Source organism: Somniosus microcephalus, chromosome 6 (assembly GCF_052327205.1).
Source record: "Somniosus microcephalus isolate GS21.2 chromosome 6, FLI_Smic_1.0, whole genome shotgun sequence".
NCBI classification, from domain to species: Eukaryota; Metazoa; Chordata; class Chondrichthyes; order Squaliformes; family Somniosidae; genus Somniosus; species Somniosus microcephalus.
In genome coordinates, this window is record NC_140992.1 from 258,985,254 (window position 1) to 259,008,375 (window position 23,122).

The window sequence follows — 23,122 nt, forward strand, 5'->3', positions numbered from 1 at the left end:
ACAATACTCAAGGTGCGGTCTCACCAAGGCCCTGTACAACTGTAGCAAGACATCCTTGTTCCTGTACTCGAACCCTCTTGCTACGAAGGCCAACATACCATTTGCCTTCTTAACCGCCTGCTGCACCTGCATGCTTACCTTCAGCGATTGGTGCACAAGAACACCCAGATCTCTTTGCACTTCCCCTTCTCCCAATCTATTGCCATTCAAATAATAATGTGCCTCCCTGTTTTTGCCACCAAAGTGGATAACCTCACATTTATCCACATTATAGTGCATTTGCCATGTTTCTGCCCAATCACCTAACCTGTCCAAATCGTACTGGAGTTTCATGACATCCTCCTCGCAGCATACCCTCCCACCCAGCTTTGTGTCGTCTGCAAATTTGGAGATATTACATCCAATTCCCTCGTCCAGATCATTAATATATATTGTGAACAGCTGGGGTCCTAGGACCGATCCTTGCGGTACCCCACTAGTCACTGCCTGCCACTCGGAAAACGACCCGTTTATTCCAACTCTTTGCTTTCTGTCTGCCAACCAGTTCTCTATCCAAGTCAATACCTTGCCCCCAATCCCATGTGCATTAATTTTGCACGCTAATCTCTTATACGGGACCTTATCGAAAGCCTTCTGAAAGTCCAAATACACCACATCCACTGGTTCTCCCTTATCTATTTTACCAGTTACATCCTCAAAAGATTCCAGTAGATTAGTCAAGCATGATTTACCTTTTCTAAATCCATGTTGACTTTGTCCGATCCTGTCACTGCTTTCCAAGTGCTCTGCTATTACATCTTTTATAATGGACTCTAGCATTTTCCCCACTACCGATGTCAGGCTTACCGGTCTATAATTCCCCGCTTTTTCTCTGCCACCTTTTTTGAATAGTGGGGTAACATTAGCTACCCTCCAATCCATGGGCACTGTTCCAGAGTCTATCGAGTTCTGGAAGATGACCAGCAATGCATCTACTATTTCTAGGGCCACTTCCTTAAGTACCCTGGGATGTAGATTATCAGGCCTTGGGGATTTATCGGCCTTCAGTCCCATCAATTTTCCTAACACCATTTCCCTACAAATACTGATTTCTTTCAGTTCCACCCTTTCATCAGACCCTATGTTCCCCGGTATTTCTGGGAGGTTATTTGTGTCCTCCTTTGTGAAGACAGAACCAAAATATGTATTTAGTTGGTCTGCCATTTCTTTGTTCCCCATTATAAATTCCCCCGATTCTGACTGCAAGGGACCTACGCTTGACTTCACCAATCTTTTTCTCTTCACATATCTATAAAAGCTTTTGCAGTCAGTTTTTATGTTCCCTGCAAGCTTACTCTCATATTCTATTTTTCCTTTCTTAATTAATCTCTTTGTCCTCCTTTGTTGAATCCTGAACTGCTCCCAATCCTCAGGATTATTGCTTTTTCTGGCCAATTTGTATGTCCTCTCCTTGGATCTTATGCTATCCCTAATTTCCCTTGTTGCCCACGGTTGAGTCACCTTTTTTGTTTTATTTTTATGCCAAACTGGGATGAACAACTTCTGTAGTTCATCCATTCGGTCTTTGAATGTTTGCCATTGCCTATCCACCGTCAACCCTTTGAGTGCCATTCCCCAATCAATCCTACCCAACTCGCTCCTCAGACCATCGTAGTTTCCTTTATTTAAATTGAGGACCCTTGTTTCTGAGTCAACTACTTCATTCTCCATCTTAATGAAGAATTCGATCATATTATGATCGCTCCGACCCAAGGGGCCTCGTACAACAAGATTGCTAATTAACCCTTTCTCGTTACATAATACCCAGTCTAAGATGGCCTGATCTCTGGTTGGTTCCTCGACATATTGGTCCAGGAAACCATCCCGTAAACACTCCAGGAATTCCTCCTCCACAGTATTGTTACCAATTTGGTTAGCCCAATCTATATGTAGATTAAAGTCACCCATGATGACTGCTGTGCCCTTGTTGCATGCTTCTTTAATTTCCCTTTTAATGCCATCCCCAACTTCCACCTTACTGTTTGGAGGTCTATATACCACTCCCACTAATGTTTTTTCCCCTTAGTATTTCTCAATTCTACCCATACAGATTCCACATCATCAGAGCTAATATCCTTCATTACAATTGTGTTAATCCCTTCTTTAACCAGTAATGCTATCCCACCTCCCTTTCCTTTTTGCCTATCTTTCCTGAATATTGAATACCCCTGGATGTTGAGTTCCCAGTCTTGGCCATCCTTGAGCCACGTTTCCGTAATCCCAACCAAATCATATTCGTTTACCTCTATTTGCACAGCCAATTCATCCACCTTATTACAAATGCTCCTCGCATTAAGACACAAAGGCCTAGAAATTCAGTAAGGCGCTGTAAGCTTTGCGCCCAGTTACCGCCTAAAGAGGGCTTCTGCGCCAGTAGAGGAGGTTGCGCTGATATTGAGCTCGGCGGTAATGGCGGCGGTAGCCGGTAGCGCTGCGCCGGCACCGATGACATCATTGGTGTGCGCAGTGCCCCGTTTCCGCCCCGATGCCGGCCCGACCCCCATATTCAGTTGCCGCCGCCTCCTCCGTGGTGGCCGCTACTAACATCCGGAGACCAGGGCCTTACTGCAGCCTTAGTGGGGCGCATAAAGGTGGAGGTGCGGCCGTCCGCTTTTTCGGCGGCCGCCTGCCCGCACCTCCTTCCCCGGCCTCCTCCACCACCCCCCCCCACGGCATTGCCGGCTGCTTTCCGCGAGCCCGGCACTTCTCCGTGGTGCCGGGCTCATTTGCCGGCGCAATCCAGCGGCGATCTCCCCGTTGCAGGCACCTCCACCTTAAGAGAAGGAGGAGGCCTGCAGTACCGCAGCCTGCCGCACCGCATCGGGTGGCACAGCGGCACCTAGAGCGCTGAAATTCAGTTTCAGCGCCCCAAGCGGGGGCGGGCACACCCTGGAATAGCGCCCGGTTTCGACTTGGGGCGCAAAAAGTGAATATCTGACGGTCGCAAATGGCTCCGCGCCCAGCGCTAACTTTTGGGCGCTAGCCAGCTGGCGGGGCCATAGTGAATTTCTAGGCCAAAGCCTTCAGGCTTGTTTTTTTAACGCTCTTAGATCTAATAGAATTATTATTTACTGTGGCCATGTTTGATTTAAACCGTTGATTTCTCTGACTGCCACTTTTGTTTTTTTCCTTCCTATCTTTTGCTTTTATCCTTGTTTCCCTTTCCTCTGTCTCCCTGCTCAGGTTCCCAACCCCCTTCCATTTTAGTTTAAACCCTCCCCCACAGCACTAGCAAACAAACCCCCTAGGACATCGGTTCCAGCCCTGCCCAGGTGCAGACCGTCCGGTTTGAACTGGTCCCACCTCCCCCAGAACTGGTTCCAATGTCCCAGGAACTTGAATCCCTCCCCCTGGCACCATTCCTCTAGCCACGTATTCATCTGAAGTATCCTTCTATTTCTACTCTGACTAGCACGTGGCACTGGTAGCACTGTTAATTCATTGTGCAAAATTATGTGTAATATCCAGGAGCAGCTGTTCTATTACAAATTAAATTGACCCTGAGTGGAAGGCACAAGACACTGACATCACTTCAATGGAGAGTTACTTAATTGTAAAAGACAGTTGAAACAACAGGGCAAAGACCACTGACTTGCAGTACAATGGAACTATTGCATAGATGGTGCTGGGAATGTCTAATTTATCTTGTGTGAGACAGTCCCGATAGCAGGAGTCACACACGTTTTTTTTGGAAACACATTTCATCCTTTTGCATCCTGTCTCCACCGTGGCCTGATGCAGACTGGGCATCTATCACAGGACACTGAAGTTGTGACACCAGTTATTCAACATATTGCACCTGAAACAAATTGTGAATCCAAAGCCAGTCGATGGTGGATTTCACATACTTGTTCATTACCATCTATCTTTCATCACTGGTTGCACATCATAGTTAGTAAGGTTCAGAAAAGGTCGATGCTGTTTACGTTACGCGTGTAATCCAAGGTTTCCACAAAAGTTACGGCGATCGATCGGGAGAACCCGTGAAGAAATTCTCGACCGTTCGTTTTAATTAAAATACAGACCCAGCCAGCCTGTTACACAGTTGTTAAAATTTACTCAACGTTATTAATGGCACGTTATTCATGGTGCCTTAAATAATTTTGGGGAGGAAAAGAAAAATTGTTTTATTCAGATATTTTGTTTTCAAAATTATCAATTGAAACATGATTTTTTGGGGTCTTTTTGTCTGGGAATAGGACAAAAATGTTCCTATTTTATTAATAAGCAGGTGATCGTACTGTAAACCTGTGAGTAAATTACATGCTGAAATTATTTTATTGAATTCAATCATTTTTAAAATGACCACTCCAATGATAACTAATGCATTTGCACTTATTTAAACAAACTAGATGATATATTGGCTCAAACCAGAATAAATCAATACGTACTTGTACAAAATTCAAACAAATGCTGATACTTCAAAATCTTGCCCTTCCTTTGTATGAATAACCCCTAACTCTGAATGTGAGGTCAGGACTGTTTTTTTATCTCCCAAGTTTCTCAGAATGAGCCTTTAACTCAGTATTCACGTTTCTTGTCAAGCACAATTATTTTCTACATTAATCTCCTAACATTCACTTTCGGAGCAAGGCCCAAAATAGCAGCAATAACAGACATACTGTTCCCTACTTGTCCCATTCACCTGCCTATTCATAAACTATTTTTTCGCTAACTCCCATACGGTATATAGTTAGTAAAGATATAGCTGTTCCGCTGCTCATCGATAACTTTTTTTGTCTATCCTGGCACGTTCCGTATAACAGGGGCACTTTGTGATTTAATATAAACCAACTTCTGTTAAACCTTTGCTTTTACTGATTTTGTAACTCAATAACTGGATGGATATTATTAATAAAGTTAGTCAATCAAAGCAAGCAGGACCATCCAATTTTTAAGAGTGACATGGAATTTTTAAAACATGAGGAAATTTCCTGCAGCAGAAACAGAGATTCATTCTTTACACTGAATCCTAAAGCGGCAGGGCTGCCAGCTCTCACTTACTGTGGAATGAAGAGATTGCAGTGAATAACCTCAAGGTTTGCTGCACTGATTTTATGCTGCAAGCTAGCTATTGCTCAACCAGAGATTGCACTAAATTACTTCCCACTGACCTTAATAAACAATGTAACAGCAATAACATTGCTGAGTATCATAAAGCTTCTGCTTATGCGCATTAAACGCAGATGTTCAACCAACACTCAAGAACGTTTAATGCCTAGTACATTTAGCAGCAATGGGCGTTATCCTTTAATAGGGATTTTTGCACTGAATCAACAGTAAATCTATTTTGAATTGTCCAAGTATGAAATCGCGACTGGATGTATCTTTTTATTGGTAATAGAATTTTTCAACAGTAGCTGTTTCAAACAAACATAAAGCAACTGCTTTTCATGGTCTTTTAAACTGAAAATGCTCATTATGGTTATAATAGATCTCTTGCTTAAAAGCATTTGTGTGTTTAGTTTAATGTAAGGATGGCTGCATTTGGTTGTGTTTGTTGAGTAAAGATCAACATTTTAAATATCGCAACCAATGGTGAAAAGCAAATACCTTTAAAAAGAGCGATCTGTTGATTTAAACATTGCAGAAATCTGAGTTAAGGAACTTTGAATCATTCAAAATGCCTAGTGTTAGAATTCCAACTGACTTCAGGAGACTTTTATGATGTTACTTTGACATGCTTTGAAATTATAGATTGACTATCTTCTTGTTAATTAGGTTGGTTGTATGGGTTGTAGGGTTGCGTAAAAATCAGTCTTGACTGCATCTGATGATCAGTGAAAAGAAAAATGTGTCATCTCCGGTGGTGGAAGTAATCGTCCTTCATGCATCTGGTGGACTGAGATCCCTGCAGATGATTTTAAGAGATTCAGATGAGCTCTGGTGAACAATGTAAGCTTTGTAAAAAGGGTCCTGGAACAGTATTGAAATTCATTCCTACAGCAGTCTTAGTAGGTGGTGGGGTGGTGCTGGGGGGCCGGGGGGGGTGGAATCAGAGGCATGCTTATGAATAAAAGCAGTAAGCTTCCCCGGTAGAAGCCCATACACTTGCCAAGAAAGGGACTAGTGCAAAACGATGCCCATTCCTTGACTGTTTAAGGAGTATGGAGAGAAATAAATTTACCCAACCCATTTTCTACATACTGTATTTGATTATTCCATTGGTGAGATAATGTGTTATGAAAGTTATGTTACCCGTGCTGGAAAGTGTAGCGCCTTTCCTGACCTCGGGAAGCCCCAAAATGCTTTACAGTCAATTAAGTGCTTCTTTTTAAAATGTAATTACTGTTGAAATGTAAGGAAGCTCATCAGCCAATTTGCACACAGCAAGCTCCCACAAACCGCAATGTGATAATGACCAGATAATCTGTTTTAGTGATGTTGATTGAGGGATAAATATTGACCAAGACATCGGGGATAACTCCCCTACTCTTTAAGTAGTTCCACAGGATTCTTTACGTCCATTCGCTTGGGCAGACATGGCCTCAGTTTAACGTCTCAGGAGGAGGACACAAAGGGCTCGATTTTGTCAATGGGGACGTGATGGAGGCGGGACTCCCACTTTTTGGGTTGTAGTCCCACCCCCATCGACTTGTGGCCAACCCATGCTATTTTCCCTTGATTGACCTTGTTAAGCCCGCCCAGTGGGCTCAGCAGGCCAATTAAGGGACACCTGGTTACTGGTGACGTCAGCATTTGACATTTCATCTGTCAAGAGCTTTTGACAGATGAAAAATCAACGTTTGACAGCTCTGTGAAGCTGTCAAACACTGACAATCTGTCTTCTAACTTGAGTCCTTCTACTCAGACTCAGTTAGAGATCTCTCCAGACCAGAAAGCAGAATGCTGCAGCATTTTACAGTTTAGCGGCCATTCTGCTTTCTGTGCCGGTGAACTGAGGGACTCCCGAGACCTGATGGAAGGAAGCCTGCAGGAGAAAGTAAAGGTAAGTAAAACTTATTAAAACACACTTACCTCACACACTTACCTCTACACACATGCACCCATCACTCACCTGCACAACGGACATCTCGACCTGTCCAACCCCTGCAGACCGATGGTCCACCTCGCTAACTTGGCGTGGTTCGGAGCCATCGGACAGCCCACACTTCAGGGCTAAAAATAGGGCTTAGGCAAAAAACTGCCTGTTAACTACCTGTTAACAGGCAGTTAAATGGCACTAATCCGCTTCCCGCCTCGGGGAGGCGGTTCCCAACACAGGTCGGGTACCCGCCTCCTGGGACATTGGCACGGAGGCGGGTTGGGGGCGGGATGGGTTCCTGCCCCCCGATTCTGCAATTTTCCCACCGCTCCTGCCTCCAAACCCGCCTCCACGGGGCTTGTAAAATCGAGCCCAAAGAGTCTGCAAAGGGATATAGATAGTTTAAGTGAGTGGGCAAAGTGTGAGGTTATCCACTTTGGAAGGAAGTGTGAAAAAGCAAATTATTATTTAAATGGAGTGAGACTACAAATGCTGCGGTACAGAGGGATCGGGGGGTCCGAGTACATGAAACACAAAAAGTTAGCATGCAGGTACAGCAAGTAATTAGGAAGGCTAATGGAATGTTGGCCTTTATTGCAAGGGGGATGGAGCATAAAAGTAGGGAAGTTTTGATGCAACTTTACAGGGCGCTGGTGAGACCGCACCTGGAGTACTGCGTACAGTTGTGGTCTCCATATTTAAGGAAGGATATACTTGCATTGGAGGCAGTGCAGAGAAGGTTCACTCGGTTGATTCCTGAGATGAAGGGGTTGACGTATGACGAAAGGTTGAGCAGGTTGGGCCTATACTCATTGGAGTTTAGAAGAATGAGAGGTGATCTTATTGAAACATATAAGATTCTGAGCGGGATTGACAGGGTGGATGCTGAGAGGATGTTTCCCCTAGTGGGGGTATCTAGAACTAGGAGGCATAGTTTCAGAATAAGGGGTCGCCCATTTAAGATGGAGATAAGGAGGAATTTCTTCTCTCAGAGGGTCGTGAATCTTTGGAATTCTCTACCCCAGGGAGTTGTGGAGGCGGAGTCACTGAATATATTCAAGGCGGAGATTGACAGATATTGGAACTGCAGGGGAGTCGAGGGGTATGGGGAGAGAGCGAGAAAGTGATGTTGAGGCCAAGATTGGATCAGCCATGATCTTATTGAATGGCGGGGCAGCCTCGAGGGGCTGATTGGCCTACTGCTGCTCCTGTTTCTTATGTTCTTATGTCTCAGCTGAAAGACGGCACCTCCGACAGTGCAGAACTCCCTCAGTACTGCACCGGTGTGTCAGCCTAGATTATGTGCTTAAGTCTCTGGAGTGGGACTTTGAATTCACAACTTGCTGACTCAGAGGAGAGAGTGCTCCCAACTGAGCCATGGCTGACCCCTACAATGTGGTTCAAATTGAGAACAGGATTAGGCTCAGCTGTTACACCCCTCCTATGGTTGAATAACCTGTTAACACTCATGTTCTAGACTCACACATGAAAATGGTCACATGTGCAAGGTACTAGAGGTGACCAACGACTGTGGAGCCATACCCCAAGATAAGTCAGCACCTTGAGGAGAGGAGGTGAGAAAATTGTATGCAGGGAGAATTTAAAAAGAAGAAAGCTGTGTTATGCTTTAAGGATCTGACATGAGTGATGTAAGAAAACTACTAGGCACTTGGTCTAAGCGTTAAACAAAGCTTTAATCAACTGTTTTACAACATGGAGGTCTAGTTGTGTCCTTCACTAGTTCCTGTTAAGAATGTCCTGCGCAGGCTGGGCCCGTGCCCGAGTATTTATACTCTCCCTGGACAGCGCCACCCGTAGGCCGCTCAGTATTATTTCATAAGTCTTTCTTTCATGAATGACTGATTCATGTCAATGAGCATGACGGATTTCATGTTAAATGTCCCAATTTTGTAACCCATATTAAACTAATTGTTCAAGTCATCCACCACAGCAGCCTATTCCACCTTTAACCTTGTTCACGCTGCCTATAAAATTAATAAGCCTCGATGGGGGTGAAATTGGTCTCAGGTGGTAGCGCAAAATGGCGATAGCGAATCAACAGCCAGTTTTGCACCTGCCCCATTTTCTTTTCTATTGACTTCAATGAAAGGGCAGCTGATTCGCTCGTGGCCATTTTGTGTTATCGCCCAAGGCCAATTTCACCCCCTTTATCATTTATTTAGATTACGAATAGCAATACGTTTAAATTTCTTATCCTACTCAGTCCCTTGAGCTCCAAAAATTTAACTTTTAATAACTGGAAGTAAACAAAGCTAACCATGTAACCGCCCATCAGGCACCACACAGGTACAAGCAGTTAGGAAGGCAAATGGTATTTTGGCCTTCATTGCAAGAGGATTTGAGCACAGGAGCAAGGATGTCTTACTACAGTTATACAGGGCCTTGGTGAGACCACACCTGGAGTACTGTGTGCAGTTTTGGCCTCCTTACCTAAGAAAGAATATACTTGCCGTAGAGGGAGTGCAGCGAAGGTTCACCAGACTGATTCCTGGGATGGCAGGACTGTCGTATGAGGAGAGATTGGGTCGACTAGGCCTGTATTCATTAGAAGAATGAGAGGGTATCTCATTGAAATGTATAAAATTCTGACAGGGCTGGACAGACTGGATGCAGGGAGGATGTTTCCCCTGGCTGGGGGGGTCTAGAACGAGGGGTCACAGTCTCAGGATACAGGGTAGGACATTTAGGACTGAGATGAGGAGAAATTTCTTCACTCAGAGGGTGGTGAACCTGTGGAATTCTCTACCACAGAAGGCTGTGAAGTCCAAGTCACTGAATATATTTAAAAAGGAGATAGATAGATTTCTAGACACAAAAGGCATCAAGGGGCATGGGGAGAGAGCGGGAATAAGGTATTGAGATAGAGGATCAGCCATGATCATATTGAATGGCGGAGAAGGCTCGAAGGGCCGAATGGCCTACTCCTGCTCCTATTTTCCTATTTTTCTATATTTCTATGTTCTGTATTTCTATGTATTATAGAGCATTTCCCCAACTTTTCTATCTCGGTAACGTGAAGGATTGACATCCAAAGAAAAAAAGTGATATAGCCATTGTAAGACTGCAGCAATGTCAAATACATCAGTTAATTCTAAGGGCTAAATTTTCCTCGGCATGTTAAATTTAATGAAAAAATAAAGAAAGAACTTCCATTAATATGACCCCTTTCACGACCTCAGGATGTCCCAAAGATGAAGTCCTTTTGAAACGCAGTCACTGGCAATGTTCCATTTCAATTTTTTTGGGTGCACGGCCCCTTTAAGGGGCTGCGCGGCCCAGTCAAAATACCGCGCATGTGCGGTTTTTTCCCATTTAAAAGCTGGTGAGCTGGCTGCGCGGGAGCTGCAGAGCGCTGCGCGGTCATTGATGTAATGTTGGGAAACAAATGTAGTGCAGCCACTGTTGTAACGTGACAAAATAGTAGATGTGAGTAAACAAGGGAGAATGACCAGTAGCGAGTGATAAAAAAACATTTTTCTGTTTTTGCCACAACTTTGAGTCTTGCTAAAATGTGTTTATGAAAATGAGCAGCAGAGCGATTGCTTGTTAAAGACAGATCATGAGAAAGTCCAGCAGAATTGTACAAGAGTGAATAGACACAAAAACGGAGTTAATATTTCATATTCATACCTGTCAGTTATGATATGAAGAAAGGGCATACGTTTTATTCTGGGGAATGTGGACAATGCTGGCAAGGCCATATTTATTGCCCCGCCTTAGCTGCCCCAAGAACATCAAACCAGGCTTTCTTCTTGAATGGAATTTAGCTGCATTAGACCAAAATGGTTTTATTTTAATAAATCAGTAAGTGGAAACATTAATTTAAGTATCTAAACAAAACGTTTTTCCACACAAAACTGAATTTAAGGAGCTCTGTAATAACATTCCATCAATACTGTGCTTTATATGTTTATCTGAAATCCATTTTAACACACACAGTTGGTTAAAAAAGAAAAAAAGAAAGACTTGCATTTCTACAGCGCCTTTCACAACCTCAGGACGCCCCAAAGCGCATCATAGCCAATGATGTACTTTTGCAGTGTAGTCACCGTTGTAATGTAGGTCACAGGTGCAAAGGGATGACTGTTTGGTGTCGGTGTGATATAAGTCAGTGTCTGTCGGCACATGATGGAGACTTAATGCAGAAAAATGCAATAACGTAGTGATTGAGAACTGCAACTTTAACGTCAAAAACACCCCAAGGAGATTCATAAACAAATGTAATAAAAATGCATTTTGAGCCAGGAAGGATGAGATTAGGAGGTTAGGTTAGGTCGAAGAGGGGGATTTAGATCGACAATGTTAATGGAGGAGAGAGGGAGAGGTAGAGGCAGAGAGGTTTAGTGAGGGAATTTTTTTTTCGTTCCTGCGATGTGGGAGTCCCTGGCAAGGCCAGCCTTTATTGCCCATCCCTAATTGCCCTTGAGAAGGTGGTGGTGAGCCGCCTTCTTGTACCCCTGCAGTCTGTGTGGTGAAGGTACTCCCACAGTGCTGTTAGGGAGGGAGTTCCAGGATTTTGACCCAGCGACGATGAAGGAACGGCAATATATTTCCACGTCAGGATGGTGTGTGACTTGAAGGGGAACTTGGAGGTGATGGTGTTCCAAAGAGTAGGACCAAGGTAGCTAAAGGTTTTCCCACCAATGGTGGCTGAAGGGAGGGAGGAATGCACAGAAGGCTGGATTCAGAGTAAAAGAGTGTGTAGGAGGGGATGTAGGACTCCAGGAGATTGCAGAGACAGAGTGGGGCAAGGCCATGGAAGGATTTCTAAACAAAAAACATTTTGATTTATGGATTGGGGGATGGGGAAACCAATGTAGGTCAGTGAGGATGGGACAATGGCAAGCTGAATTTAGTGCAGGATAGGATACATGTGGCACTGTTTTGGACAAGTTGGAGTTTATAACGGATGGATTATGAGAGGCCAACAAGGAGCACATTAGAAAAGTCACATTAGTAGGGTAATAATATCGGCAAAGGGGCAGAAGCAGACAGTGTTACAGAGGTGGACAGAATGCAGGGTTTAACACACAGCTTGTGGCCAAACAGGATGCCAAGATTGTGAATGGTGTGGTTGAGTCTGAGAGGCCGGCCAGGGAAGGGGATGGAGTTTGCAAGAGGGCTTAAGAGAATTGCTTCAGTCTTCCTATTGTTGAGCAAGAGGAAGTTGTGACTCATCCGGGACTTAATGTCAGACAAGCAGTCTAACAGAATGGAAACAGTCACAGGGCAGGTATTTAAAGCTCTTGTCCAAAGCAAGTGGGAGCTTCATTATTCTATATCAACGGCGTGGGGCAGGGCGCCACGTCATTTTCTGGCCTATGGGCATGCTGAACACCAATTTTCCACCATACCCTTGGAAACCTGGCGGAAAGCAGGCCTCTGGCATACCTGCAGGTGGAAAGACCTTCAAATGGCCCAAAGATTTCCAGCCAAGTGTTTGAGGCTTTTTAAAGACCCTTCTTTCTTGTAATTTGTAAAGAGCAGCCCCTTATTCTAAGACTATGCCCCCTAGTTCTAGTTTCACCCATCATCAGGAACATCCTCCCCGCATCCACCCGATCCAACCCCTTCACAATCTTATGTGTTTCAATAAGATCGCCTCTCATTCTTCTGAACTCCAATGAGTATAAGCCCAACCTGCTCAACCTTTCGTCATATGTCAACCCCTTCATCCCAGGAATCAACCTAGTGAACCTTCTCTGCACTGCCTCCAGTGCAAGTATATCCTTCTTTAAATATGGAACCAAAACTGTACGCAGTATTCCAGGTGCGGTCTCACCAGCGCCCTGTAAAGCAGCCCCTTATTCTAAGACTATGCCCCCTAGTTCAAGTTTCACCCATCATCGGGAACATCCTCCCCGCATCCACCCGATCCAACCCCTTCACAATCTTATATGTTTCAATAAGATCGCCTCTCATTCTTCTGAACTCCAATGAGTCCCAATCTACTCAACCTCTCCTCATATGTCCATCCCCTCATCCCTGGGATTAACCGAGTGAACCTTCTTTGTACTGACTCGAGAGCAAGTATGTCTTTTCTTAAGTATGGACACCAAAACTGTATGCAGTATTCCAGGTGCGGTCTCACCAATACCTTGTACAACTGAAGCAATACCTCCCTATTTTTATATTCTATCCCCCTAGCAATGAAAGCCAACATTCCATTGGCCTTCTTAATCACTTGCTGCACCTGCATACTAACCTTTTGAGTTTCGTGCACCAGAACCCCCAGATCCCTTTGTACTTCAGCACTTTCCAGTTTCTTGCCATTAAGATAATAACTTGCTCTACGATTTTTCCTGCCAAAGTGCATAACCTCACACTTTCCAGTATTGTATTCCATCTGCCAAATCTCTGCCCACTTACTTAGCCTGTCTATGTCCCCTTGTAGGTTTTTTATGTCCTCCTCACTCACTACTTTCCCTCCCATCTTAGTATCATCTGCAAACTTTGATATGTTACACTCGGTCCCCTCCTCCAAATCGTTAATATAGATTGTAAAGAGTTGGGGACCCAGCACTGACCCCTGCGGAACACCTCTTGTTACTGATTGCCAGTCTGAGAATGAACCATTTATCCCAACTCTCTGCCTTCTGTTAGATAGCCAATCCTCTATCCATGCCAGAATATTACCCCCAATCCCGTGATTTTTTATCTTAAGCAATAATCTTTTGTGTGGCACCTTGTCAAATGCCTTTTGGAAGTCTAAATACACTACGTCCACTGGTTCCCCTTTATCCACCCTATATGTTACTTCCTCAAAGAAGTCCAGCAAATTTGTCAAACATAACTTCCCCTTCATAAAACCATGCTGACTTTGTCCTATTAAATTATGATTATCCAAATGCCCTGTTACTGTCTCCTTAATAATGGACTCCAAAATTTTACCTACCACAGATGTTAGGCTAACCTACAGTTTCCAGCCTTCTGTCTACTGCCCTTTTTAAATAAGGGTGTTACATTAGCAGTTTTCCAGTCTGCCGGGACCTTTGCTGAGTCCAGGGATTTTTGGAAAATTATTACTAATGCATCCACAATCCCTACCGCCACTTCCCTCAAGACCCTAGGATGTAAGCCATCAGGTCCAGGTGATTTATCCGCCTTGAGTCCCATTATTTTACCGTGTACCACTTCCTTAGTGATTTTGATCGTGTTTAGCTCCTCCCCCCCTATAGCCCCCTGTTTGTCCAGTGTTGGGATATTCTTACTGTCTTCTACTGTAAAGACTGATACAAAATATTCATTCAGTGTTTTTGCCATCTCCATATTTCCCACCATTAATTTCCCGGTCTCATCCTCCAAGGGACCAACATTTACTTTAGCCACCCTTTTTCTTTTTATATAACTATAAAAACTCTTACTATCTGTTTTTATATTTTTTGCTAATTTACTTTCATAATCTATCTTCCCTTTCTTAATCAATCTTTTTGTTATTTTTTGCTGTCTTTTAAAGTTTTCCCAATCCTCTATCCTCCCACTAGATTTGGCTACCTTATATGCCCTTGTTTTTAGTCGAATACTATCCTTAATTTCTTTACTTAGCCATGGATGGCTGTCTTTTCTTTTACACCCTTTTCTTCTCAGTGGAATATATATTTTTTGGAAGTTGTAAAATAACTCCTTAAATGTACACCACTGATCATGTATCGTCTTACCCTTTAATCTATTTTCCCAATCCACTCTACTCAATTCCGCTCTCATACCTTCATAGTCTCCTTTATTCAAGCTTAGCACGCTTGTTTGAGATCCAACCTTCTCGCCCTCTAATTGAATATGGAATTCAACCATGTTATGGTCACTCATTCCAAGGGGATCCTTTACTAGGACATTTTTAATTAATCCTGTCTCATTACACAGGACCAGATCTAAGGTTGCTTGCCCCCTGGTCGGTTCAGTTACATACTGCTCAAGAAACCCATCCCTAATACACTCAATGAACACATCCTCAAGGCAGCCCTGCCCAATTTGATTTGTCCAATTAATATGATAGTTAAAATCCCCCATAATTATAGATGTTCCCTTATTACAAGCCTCAACTATTTCCTGATTGATACTCCGTCCAACAGAGTTGCAACTGTTTGGAGGCCTATAGACTATGCCCATTAGTTTGGTAGTCGCGGGCCAAGACTGGTTGCCCTATCTTGAAACTCCTGGTTGGCTTCTCATTTATGTGCTGGAACTGCTTATCCTCAACATCTTAGTCTCCGGTTGAAAAACAGTACGGCTGGAGTTTGGTTGGTTACTGCATGTGTCGCATTCCGATAAGCAAACAGGAAGTTATCCACCTTGTGTTGCAGTGGTATGTCGTCATTATACATTGCCTTTATGGCCTTTTTAAAGGTCTGAACAAACCTCTCAGCCAATCCATTTGTGGCTGGATGATATGGGGCAGATGTGTAATGTTTCACCCCATTATTCTTCAGGAACCTCCAGGAATCCTCAGACACAAACTGTGGGCCATTGTCGGAACAGATCTGTTCTGGCAACCCATTCCTGGCGAAGATGGTCCTTAGGACTGCAATAGTTTTCTCCGTGGTGGTGGAGGACATTTTAATGACCTCTGGCCATTTTGAATGGGCGTCCACAGCGATTAGAAACATTGAGTCCATAAATGGACCAGCGAAATCAATGTGTACCCGTTGCCATGGAGATGAGGGCCACTCCCATGGTTGTAGCGGGGCCTGTGGTGGAGCGTTTTGGACCTCCTGGCATCCTGTGCATCTCTTGGTCATATCTTCAATTTCTTTATCGATTCCCGGCCACCACACAAACGCCCTGGCTAGGCTCTTCATTTTTACCCCTCCCAGATGACCCTCGTGAAGCTCATTGAGTACTCTATCTCTCAACTTGGGTGGAATTACCTCTCGGGATCCACACATCAAGGTTCCCCGGCACACTGACAGCTGTTCCCTCCTTGGCGAGAATGCTGGCAACAGTGAGTCGCCATATGCTGGCCATCCCTTCACCGTCAAATCATAGACCCGAGAGAGTGTCGGGTCATTTCGGGTTCCCTTCTCAATACTTGCGTTTGTAACAGGCAAACATTCGACTATGGTCACATGGAATATCTCCACAGGGTCCACTGCAGGTGCTTCTTCCGCCGTAGGCAACGGTAGGCGCGACAGCCCATCAGCATTTCCATTTTGTTTCGTACCTTTGTACTCTATGTCATACTGATGTGCCCCTAGAAAAAGTGACCATCTTTGCAGCCGTTGCGCCGTCATCACCGGAACGCCCTTCTTTGGGTTAAAAATTGAGACCAGGGGTTGATGATCAGTCAGTAGTGTGAATTTCTGCCCGTGCAGATAGTGATTGAACTTCTTCACCCCCCACACCAGGCTGAGGGCCTCCCTGTCAATCTGGGTGTAGTTACGCTCGGCTGAGGTTAGCGAGCGCGATGCAAAGACTATTGGCCTCTCTGAACCGTCACGGAATTTGTGTGACAGCACCGCTCCAATGCCGTAAGGTGACGCATCACATGCCAACCGAATCGGTAGTGTTGGGTTGTAGTGGGCCAATACTTCTTTTGAAGTGATTTGGCATTTACATTCCTGAAAGGCACACTTACACTGATCACTCCATTTCCATGTTACACCAGTTTGAAGGAGGGCGTTCAGTGGATGCAGAATTGTAGATAAATTCGGCAAGAACTTATGGTAGTAGTTCACCAACCCGAGGAACGACCTCAGTTGCGACACATTTTCTGGTGCTGGAGTCTTGACTACAGCCTCAATCTTGTCCGGCGACTTATGCAACCCTTCCTCATCAATCATGTGGCCACAATACGAGATTTGTCTCCTGAAGAACTCGCATTTGGGACAGTTGGCTCGTAGCCCATATTCCTGCAATCTCGTGAGCACCTGTTCCAGGTTGGCAAGGTGTTCATTGTCATTTTCGCCCGTAACCGGGATGTCGTCCAAATAACACTGGGTCCCCGGGATCCCTTGCAGGACTTGTTCCATTGCCCTCTGCCACATAGCCGGGGCCGATGCTACCCCAAATACCAGTCAATTGTACTGGTAAAGGCCTTTGTGAGTGTTTATCGTGAGGTATTTCCTAGGTGCTTCTTCCACCTCCATTTGTAGATACGCTTGAGCCAGGTCAATATTTGTAAAACGTTTCCCTCCAGATAGTGAGGCGAAAATATCTTCTATCCGCGGAAGCGGATACTGTACTGTGTGCAGGACTGGGTTCACAGTCACCTTGAAGTCCCCACAGATGCGAACCTTCCTTGGCTCCCCAGGCATGCTGCTCAATGCTTTCTTCATTACAGGAATGATGGGTGTGGCCCACTTGCTCCAGTCCACCTTAGGCAGCACCCCTGAATGCTCCAGACTCTCCAGTTCAGCTTCCACAGCTGGGCGTATCGCGTATGGCACAGGTCTGGCCTTGAATAATTTTGGGGTTGCGTTATCCTCAATCTTTATGGTTGCCTTTACTCCTTTTAGAGTCCCAAGTCCTTGTTGGAACACCTCTTCCGCGTCAGATAGAAGTTGTGACAGACGTCCAGGTGCGACGTCATCATCTTTTTTGTCAGTCACAGTTAGTGCCAGAATGGAATGCCAATCCAATTGTAGTCTTCGGATCCATTCACGTCCCAATAATGGTGGTCCTCCATCTCGTAGTATATGCATGTATAGTTTCTGTGTTTCCTTTCTGTTATATTCAACTGGCACCCTTATTTTTCCTCTGGGGTAGACCTTTTCCCCGTGTATGTCTTCAATACAATGGACGTGTCCTTTAAGGGTATGTGTGAGAATAGCCGCTCATAGTCTCATCGATTCACGACAGTTAGGGCTGATCCTGTGTCCAATTCCATCTTCACTGGGGACCCTGCTATCATGAGGGTGACCCAAATGGTTTGGTGATCTTCTTTTGCGATCACGTTGTATAACTTTAAACAACTTAGTCACCTGCTCCCGGAGTCCTTATCACTCTCCTGATCTTCTGAACTACTATCTGTCAGTTTCTTTACTTTCCTGTACTGTTCCTTAGTAGTTCTTGTCATGTTGGTCTTCTTTCCCGACCTGCAGACTCTTGCTATATGTCCCATTTTCCTGCATTGCCTGCATATTTTGTCTTTAAACCAGCAGTCCTTCTGCTCATGGGTTGTTCTGCCGCAGCAATAGCACTTTTCGGCTCCATACGCCATTTCGTTAGCGCTGTATTCTTGTGGTTTCTGTTGTATTTCCGCAGCTCCCCATGCTGCTGCTTTGTAGGATACTGCCACGCTGAAAGCCTGTTCTAGCGTCAGGTCCTTTATTGAAAGTAGTCGTTTCTGGGTTCCTTCACTCTGGAGCCCGCAGACAAACTTATCCCGTAAGGTGTCTGCCAGTCCTGCTCCGAACTGGCAGTGCTTCGATAACTTGCGTAGTTCCGTAAGATAGTCAGCATTGCTCTCATCTTTGTGCTGGTTTCTTTTATGGAACTTGAATCTTTCTGCTATCAGCAGTGGTGTAGGGCTTAGGTGTTCCTGTAAGATATGAACAATCTCCTCAAAACTTTTCTCCATTGGTTTAGCTGGGGTAATTAAATTCCGCAATAGGCCGTACGTACTCGCACCCATCAGATTTAATAATACCGACGCCCTCTTTCCATCAGCCACCTCATTTGCCTTGCAGTACACTTCGATTCTTTCCACATACGTGGTCCAGTCTTCTACCTCGTTGTCGAAAACAGTGATACTGCCACTTTTCGGCATCTTGGGGGATTTAAAATGGTGCCTCCCGTGCTTTTGCTTCTTCCCCAATGGAATAAAATGGCGCCTCCCGCGCTTTTGCTTCTTCCCCAACGGGATAAAATGGCGCCTCCCGCGCTTTTGCTTCTTCCCCTTACTGCCACGCTGCTCCTAGCATTCTACGGGGTAATGGCGGCGACCCGCAGCTTCGGCGCGTCTCGCTTTCCTTCCCCCCCGTTTAATTTCTCTCCGCTGTCCTGTTCTCGAGCACTGACCACGCCCTGTGCGCTCCACCCTCTCTCTCTTGTTTTCTTTTCCCGGCGACGCTGCACGGCCCGATTTGTAGAGCCGCTCGATCGAGCTTAAGCACGCCGCAGTCCGGAAGGGTCAGCGCGCTACCTGCTACCAGCACGATTCGCTGGAACCACAGTCTCTCCCGCAATTCTCCAAACACCGATGGATTCTTTGGGCGGTTGCCCTCGGTCGACGCCCGTTGCTCAGACTACGACCTTCCAGGACCTTCCTTTCAGGCGAGATCCCCGTGAGATGATGCCACACTGCAGGTGAGTTCGAACTTACTCGTCGCCACTGTAAAGCCCGCGCCTCAATAATACACGGACTTCGGGAGAACAGTTTAACAGGTACTTTACTGAACAAGAGGCAGCTTGAAACTGAAACTACAGAAGCCTGCAAGGGCCTTTTATACAGGGGTGGTCACTGCCGGTACTGCAGTCTAAGACCAGTTATTCCCTTAAAGGTACATACACAACACTACCTGTACCCACACATCTGCAGCGAGAGTGTTTAAACTTTGTATATTAGTGACATATATATATTACATTACATATACAGCAAGGTCAGAGGCTGGGTATTCTGCGATGAGTGTCTCACCTCCTGACTCCCTAAAGTCTTTCCACCATCTACAAGGCACAAGTAAGGAGTGTGATGGAATACTCGCCACTTGCCTGGATGAGTGAAGCTCCAACAACACTCAAGAAGCTCGACACCATCCAGGACAAAGCAGCCTGCTTGATTGGCACCCCATCCACCACCTTAAACATTCACTCCCTCCACCACCTTCGGCAGCACCTCCCAAACCTGCGGCCTCTTCCACCTAGAAGGACAAGGGCAGCAGGTGCATGGGAACACCACCACCTCTAAGTTCCCCTCCAAGTCACACACCATCCTGACTTGGAAATATATCGCCGATCCTTCATTGTCGCTGGGTCAAAATCCTGGAACTCCCTACCTAACAGCACTGTGGGAGTACCTTCACCACACAGACTGCAGCGGTTCAAGAAGGCGACACACCACCACCTTCTCAAGGGCAATTAGGGATGGGCAATAAATGCTGGCCTTGCCAGCGACACCCACATCCCATAAACGAATAAAAAGAAGATAACCAGACATTCTGGCAGTATATTTATGCCAATCAAATTACTATAGTTTTACTAATCTATTCCTCATTTGTATTTCAAACTACAAAAAACTGACCCACAGCAAATGTATCAATTTTTAAACCTAAATTCTCATTGGAAAACTGAGTAACAAACATTGTTTTGAAGAGCAGTAAGTGCAGTGCTGGTGGTTAGGTCCTCATTGTCACCCAAGCAAAGCGAGAGATTTTAATGTGGACCTTAGGGACAATAATGGCCATGAGGGCAAAGCAAAATGATGTTATCAATGCTGTTATCATATCTTAGGTTATCAGTGCTCTGGAAGAGCTGTGCTGTAATCTTTACCATCTTAATGTTTCTGTTGATGAAATTACTGGAACAATAGCACTCACCAGATCTATGTCATACTTGGGTCAATGTATAGACCACGACTGAAGGGTGAATTGTTTGTCTAACTGGTAACAATTTAATTGATACTGTAATTTACCTTGGACTTTTCCTGTGTCAGGGTCTATTTATAATTAATAATTATGTAGGATAGTAATTTTCAGAAGACAGAATGAGTTCCCTAAGAATAAAAAAAGTAAAATTCTACATGTAAAAAACAGAAAATACTAAACAAAAAATCAGAGATTTCCTTTATTCCAGCAGCAGGTCAGTCTCTTTGAATATACCACCATTGCACAGCTATTTGCCTTGACACTGAACCAGCTGGTGACTCTACTTCTGCTTCCATGCCACTCTTGATTTACTGAAGAGGTCTATTTAACCTTAGCAAACATATATTTAACATTGGCAAAAGTAAGCAAATAAATGGATGTAGGAAAGTGTTATGTTAACCTTTGTAGTCCCTTCAAGATGCTCATTGACCAGCTGTGCATATCCAGCATTTTCTATTTTTTTAGATGTACAATGGTTTTTCTTTTTATCTCTACTTTTTGTCAGCTTGGCTCAGTTGGCAATAATGTCACCTCTGAGCACATCAGTGCAGTACTGAGGGAGTGTTACAATGTCGGAGGTGCCGTCTTTTGGCATGAGACATTAAACCGAGCCTCCATCTATCTGCTCAGGTGAATGTCAAAGATTCTGTGGCACGATTGAAAGGAAAGAAGCTCTCACTGTGCCCTGGCCAACATTTCACAATCAACCAATACCACCTGAAGACAAATTACCTGGTCATTCATAAATTTATGTTAGTGGGAGCTTGCTGTGCACAAATTGGCTGCCATGTTTATCTACATAAGAATAATGACTGCATTTCAAACGGAAATGGCTGGCTGCAAAGCACATCCTGAGGATGTGATGAGGCACCATGTAAATGCAAGTTCTTTCTTATTACTTATTTCCCTTTTTCTTCCAGGCATTACAGTCCAGAAGAAACTCTTTGCTGTGGTTTTGTGTTGTCTCTATTCTCCTGTTCACCAATTTGTTGTCCCTTTCCCATTTCTTTTGTGACACATTCTGATGAACAGACACACAAAATACATTTACATTTCTTTCCCTTTCACGTGCAGATTAACCTGTTGCACTTTGCCAGTTTTTTTTTTACGAATGGAAGTAGAAGTAAGTCGTCTTTTAGGGTTTTTCACAGAGCTAAATAAATAAAAAATATTCAAAAATTATTTTTTTCTATTTTTACCAAAGCTGAGACCGGGCACACTTTTAGAACCATAGAATCATAGAAATTTAGGCACAGGAGGCCATTCGGCCCATCATGTCTGTGCCGGCCGAAAAAGAGCTATCTGGCCTAATCCCACTTTCCAGCTCTTGGTCCGTAGCCCTGCAGGTTACGGTACTTCAAGTGCATATCGAAGTACCTTTTAAATGCGATGAGCATTTCTGCCTCTACTACCCTTTCAGGCAATGAGTTCCGGACTCCCACCACCCTCTGGGTGAAAAAACTTCTTGCCAACTCCCCTCTAAACCTTCTGCCAATTACTTTAAATCTGGTTATTGACCGCTCTGCTGAGGGAAATAGGTCCTTCCTATCCACTTTATCTATGCCCCTCATAATTTTATACACCTTTTATTATGATATTTTTCCAAATTTCTATTTATATTCCTGGAAAAAAATTCCCCCAGTGACACTAATACAAATGCAGAAATGATGTGCAATTCTGCGAAATCACAATTTTTGATAATTTTGCTGAAGTTTTAAAGAATGATACATTTAAAGGGCAGTGCAATAGTTTCATGGAGTGGTACAAGGGGACTCATGCCCTGCTTCACCAACCAAGTGAGTTCTCAATTGAGATACATCACTTGGGGAAGACAGCAACTTTTCCATAGAGAGGAAGGCAAAATTGATGGGCAGGTCATCCTGGGTACTCATGTACACTTTGTAGTAACTAGTTATAGAATAGCAAGTGCAGGGATCCAGAAGGATGATTTTTTCCACTTCCATGACTAGGAAGTAACGCAGGAAACATTTTTTTAAATGGCACCCAGGGCTTACCGCCACCCCCCCCACCCCCCCCCCCAAGGTATCAGGGTAGTCAATTATCATTCATGAGTAAAATAAGAATGAATGTAATTGGCAGGCACAAGAAAACAATCACCCAACTCAACCTATCAGGTCCCTGTTTAGCTCCAAATCAGAACACGTTTATCTCCCTTCTCTACCCAGGTGAAAAAGGTCACCTCTATATTTTGGCTTCTTTTGTTAAAGCTAACACATAGCATAGCTTTTTCAATCTTACTTTTCACTTAAAATACTAAATATTATTACCATATATAGAATCAGAGGTATGAAAAAATTGGAAAGAGTTGCTGAAGATTTTGAATGTGAAAACAATAAAATAGACTGAGAAGTGTGTAAAGAGCCATCAAGCATTGCTTTATGCACAGATTTTTTTTTTTTTAATTTAGTGATCCTAGTTGAAAGGCCAAGACCCATGGCATAACACACCACCAAGGCGGGAAAGAATAGGGGAAGTTACAAGAAAAGTCAACAAGTAGGGTAGGTGATAACAAGCTTGAGTTTCAACAGCCTGTAGGGGA